General features: G+C 45.9%; 1 pseudogene; it reads right to left on the bottom strand.

The window, feature by feature from the left end:
* Positions 1-404: 404 nt before the first annotated feature.
* Positions 405-951, bottom strand: LOC125110573 (60S ribosomal protein L12-like; annotated as a pseudogene).
* Positions 952-5,423: the final 4,472 nt, after the last annotated feature.

The following is a 5,423-nucleotide window of genomic DNA, read 5'->3' on the forward strand; positions in this document are numbered from 1 at the left end:
CTCCACGCCCATCTCCCCTGGTTCAAGTCATATGGTTGATTGAGCCTGGGCTGTTCAAAATAGGCCTTTATGTCCTTGGCTTGCTTCCCTTGTCCCTAGAGTCTGTTTCTAGATTCGATGCTGAATTGGGGAAAAAAAAAAAAAAGTTACCACTGCTTTCAGAATAAAATCCCAAGTACCCAGTCTGACTAACAGGGCCTTCAAGGGTCTGGACCACAGCCCGGCCATGCTCCCTCCCTCCTGCTCCCCAGGCCCACTGGCCTCCTTGCTGTTTGTTCCTGCGATGGCCTGAGTATCCTCCTGCCTCAGGGCCCTTGGGCCTACAGTTCCCTGGGCCTGGAACACCTCCCCCTCACAGTACAAACTCTGACAGTTAGGTTTTGTTTTGTTTTGTTTTTCCATTGGTTGTCAAATAATCTTTAATTTTTCTTTGCAGTTCTTAGCTAGCTGGGCATTCCACCGCACCCCTGTGGATGTCATCTATGATGGCATGAGGGTGGTGGCCATCAACATTGCAGCCCACAGACTGGGCAGTCCCCAGGATCTCTTTAAGGGTTCCAGAAAGTTCTCTAGCTAAAGAGTGGTGCCACATCTGTCGGGCAATGCTGACAATCTCCACAAAAGTGATGTTTCCACTGTGCTTAATGTTTTTCTGCTTCTTTCTGTCTCTTGGCGGCTCCTTTAGAGCTTTGATGATCAGGGCAGAGCCAGAAGGTACCACCTCCATCTGGGCTTGTCTGTTCGGAATTGTCAGTTTCACTGTAATTCTCAGACCCTTCCAATCACCAGTTGCCTTGGCCATGGCATCACCAACCTTTTTTGGAGACAGACCCAGGGGCCGATCTTGGGGGCCAGGGCAGATGGAGCACCGCCTTCTCCACCGGTACATCTCAGGTACATGACTTTGATCTCTTTGGGGTCGAACTTAGGCGGCATGGTGGTGGCAGCTGGTGTCGGATGCATCCGGATTCGGGACAACTGAAGAAAGCTGCACCCTGGCCGCCTCCGAGCCGAGCCAAAAGCCGAAAGCCGAAAGCAGGTTTTTTTCCTTTTTTGTAGAGAAAATGCCTGACTTAAGCTTTGATTGCCAAGGCAGCCACATCAAAGGACTTCTTGAATAAGCAAATTGCTGTATAAAGAGCCAGGCAGCTCCTGGAACTGAGCAGCTTTGTTTTGGAGGTATTAGTCAATCTCCATAATGGACCGTTTGGGTCTCTTGTTTTTCCTCTTTCTACACGTTAAAATTCCTGCTCATGTGTTGTAAATTCATCACAGAGAAACCCAAGGCTCCGCACCCTCAACCCCCATAAAAGCAGAACTCCGGCCCCACAGAGTCTTCCTTCCTCTCTCTACCCATGACCTTGCTGTATGGCCCCAGGTGTGCTGTGTAATTTCCAGGTCCTGTAAACCCTTATTTTTTCAAAAGTTCCTGATGCTTATTGCTACAAGGTGTCTTGCAATCAAAACAAGGACTTGAAGGGCCAGTTCAGCCACAACCTTGCTTATTGATAAGCTGAGACAGACAAAAGAGAAGCACCGTGCACAAGACCGCAAGATTCCCCTTGCAATTAACCAAGGCCAACGCCGTTTTTACCTGCAACTTGCCACCTACCTACCTAACGCAGGTGAATAACACCCTCTAGGAAAGGGGCACCACTAGCATGCTGGTGTCTGTCACACTGCTGTGTGCTTTCACATGTTTCTCGGTGGTGTGTTTCCGGTGGGATCCAGCCCAAGAGGTCACAGCTGCCCTAATGATCCCAAGAGAGTGGTGTGCTCAAGGCCAGAGGGTCTAATGAGAAGAGGAGACCACTAACTATAAAGGCCTTAACTGATTATTCATGTACTGAAGGGTCCTCCCTGCCTCAAGGCCAAGTGTAGGCTGAGGAGGGCAGATGGACGGCAGAGCGATTGTCACCGCCCAAGGAGGGGCACTGAGAAAAAGATGCCTTTGCAGAGGAGGATGGGAGACCTTCACCCGCTACCAGTACCGCTACATGGCTCAGTACGAGGAGCCATGTGGACGATGTGTCCTAACCAAGAAAGATCAAAGAGCCTCGCAACCGGAAACGAGGGGCACCGCCACGGGGAAAATAGGACAGAGGTTTATGGTCTTTGTGTCACCACTTCACTCACTCCTTGGTCCCCCGACCTGATAGGATACTGTGGGTCTAATCCCTGGTGCCATGTTACTAAAAAATTTAATAGACAGATACGAATGTCCGGAACATCTGGCATCAACGTCTCCTAAGACCCCTGAGCGGTATACACCAGCCCTTGATAAATGCAAAACCCCACAGATGCTTCCTGGGTGCTGATGCTATGCATACTAATATGCCACACTCCGGAATTACGCTCCAGGGCTCAGGGGCTGCTCCTGCAGACTAGGTGCACAGAGCGCTAATGGAGGAAGACCCCAATCCCAGAGAGATCTCGTGGGACCCTCCCTGGAAAGAAAAGGAGCTGCCTACAAAATGGGCTTACAGTGAGGTCATCCAAAAATTTCCCGTAATAGCATGTAAGATTAAGGTACCAGGATAAAAACGAGAAGTATAGGAGGAGTTCCTGCTGTGGCACAGTGGGTTCATAACTGTACTGCAGCAGCTTGGGTCACTTCGGAGACACAGGTTTAATCCCCGGCCCAGCACAGTGGGTTAAAGGATCCAGTGTCACCACAGATGTGGTGTAAGTTGCAGCTGCAGCTAGGATTCAATCCCTGCCCCAGGAACTTCCATGTGTTGCGGGTGTGGTCATTAAAAAAAAAAAAAGAAAGAAACAAAAGGAAATCAAAATCCATACCTTCACTGGGAGTTCTCTGGGGGTCTAGTAGTTAAGACTTGACACTTTTGCGGCTGCAGCTGGGGTTCAATCCCTGGTCTGAGAAGTGAGCTCCCAGATCAAGCACCATACACTGTGAACAAAGCTCCAGAAAACCATACCTTCACTGAAATCCAAATCTTTCTTAAATATTTTACGCAGCAAGAAAGAGAGATGGGGGAGTTCCTGTCACGGTGCAGTGGAGACAAATCTGGCTAGGAAGCACGAGGTTGTGGCTTTGCTCCCTGGCCTCACTCAGTGGGTTAAGGATCCGGCATTGCGGTGAGCTGTGGTGTCCTAGGTGACAGATGCGGCTTGGATCCCACGTTGCTGTGGCTGTGGTGAGGCCGGCAGCTGTAGCTCCCATTCGACCCCTAGCTGGGAAGCTCCATATGCTGAGGGTGATGCCCTAAAAAAAAAAAAGAAAGGAAAAGAGAGAGGGAAACTAATTGGTTATTGTGGATTTCTTGGATTTTCTTGCTTGTTTAGAACAAGACAATATTCTCTGAATTGATACTCAGAGCTGCCAACATGTGCCAACTGGCCAGTATTTCTAAAGATACTAAAATTCTTTTTTTTTTTTTTTGTCTTCTTACGGCTTCACATGCAGCATATGGAGGTTCCCAGGCTAGGGGTCGAATTGGAGCTACAGCTGCTGGCCTACACCACAGCCACAGCAACGTGGGACCGAGCTGCGTCTGCGACCTACACCACAGTTCATGGCAACGCTGGATCCTTAACCCACTGAGCGAGGCCAGGGATGGAAACAGCGTTCTCATGGATGCCAGCTGGGGTCGTAAACTGCTGAGCCACAGTGGGGCTCCGACAAATACAAATCTTAAAAGTTTTCACACAAATATTAGTAAGAAGCTTTAGGCATTGGAGCAGGTAATCTTAAATTGTTCCATCTGGCATTTGGATTCAACTGATACAATAAACCAATGAGTCTTATACTGTTGCACGTGATTCATAGCTAACATTTTGGAACAGAAGCTACAGGGTGTTGTTTGTGTCTGGATGTTGAATACATCCATGGGTGATGTGATATATACATACTTTCTTTTCTTCTCTACCTCTGGATGGAAATGCCAAAAGTAACTTGTAAAAGAGTCTACTTAATACGTTTAAAAATAAGTAGCTATGAATTAAGTATTCCTAAAATTCAGACATAGAAACTAACCCAAATGTTTTCTAAGTACTTGTGATCTGGGGTAATCTTTGGTAAATAAAAACTAGTTAAATTAAAATTGTTGTCTTTAGGGTGTTCCCATTGTGGCTCAGTGGTAATGAACCCAACTAGCATCCATGAGGATACAGGTTTGATCCCTGGCCTCCCTCAGTGGGTTAAGGAGCCAGTGTTGCTGGGAGCTGTGGTGTAGGTCGCAGACTAGGCTTGGATCCTGTGTTGCTGTGGCTCTGGCTTAGGTTAGTGGCTGCAGCTTGGATTTGACCCCTAACCCAGGAACTCATATATACCACAGGTTCAGCCCTAAAAAGCAAAAAAAAAAAAAAAAAAAAAAAAAATTGTCCTCAGCATCACTAGCATTAAATTAAATGCAGATAAACCACTTTTATTCTCCCTGGGCTTCACATTATCTCGATTCAAAATTTTTCAGCAAGAAAAGTAGCTGCAGGTGATGGCTGACTGTCTAGTGTCTAATAAATTGTTTATGGGTAGTCTAAACCTAACTGTTGAAAGACAGAGAGCAAAATGTCAGTGAGATAAGAGTTTTTAGGTGAGATTTTCAGCAATAATTATGTTTCATGTTAGGTCAACTCAAAAATAGTTTCCCCACATCTTTGGCAACTTCCAGCCTTCAAATTTTGCTAAGTTAACTGAAATCATGGGAATTCACTGACTGTCTAGATCATTTCCAAAGCGGATAAAACACTGAAACCGTCATTGGTAAACAAGTCTAAGTTCACCTAATTTTGATCTCTCATAACAGAGGAAATTATGACATTTTGTTCTATTAGTAAGCGTTTCCTGTGCCACACTGAAGAGTCACGCTATGAGGAAAGGTATGTTTCTGGACATTGCGAAAGATACTCAACAACGCGCTGATCTAAAGAATGCTGGCTTAACAGAGAGTTCACAACTGCTTACTTCTTAGTGTTCACTAGAAATGAAGGTTTCTACAAATGACAAATTCTAATTAACATATGTAATTAAAGCTCCTAGAAATAATGGGGTAAACAACACTGCTGGGGAAGTAGGATGTGTATTTTGGCTTAGAGAAGATACAGGTATGGAGATGCATTTTTGTTAAGGGAAAAAGAGTAAATTTTCCCTAAAGCAAAACTGGTTATTTCAGAATGGGAAAGACGAAAATATAGGAGGAAATAATATAGAAAGTTGGGATAAAAGAGAAAGGAAGAGAAAATTTTACCCTGTGTGCTCAAGTTGGCTAAAATGGAACGGTTATTATAAGAGGTTTTTGTTTTTGTTTTTAAACAGGTTTTTTTTTTTTTTGTCTTTTTGCTATTTCTTAGGGCTGCTCCCGCGGCATATGGAGGTTCCCAGGCTAGGGGGTCAAATTGGAGCTGTAGCCACCGGCCTACACCAGAGCCACAGCAACGCGGGATCCGAGCCGTGTCTGCAACCT

The sequence above is a fragment of the Phacochoerus africanus genome, chromosome 11 (genome assembly GCF_016906955.1).
Source record: "Phacochoerus africanus isolate WHEZ1 chromosome 11, ROS_Pafr_v1, whole genome shotgun sequence".
In the NCBI taxonomy this organism is placed as follows: Eukaryota; Metazoa; Chordata; class Mammalia; order Artiodactyla; family Suidae; genus Phacochoerus; species Phacochoerus africanus.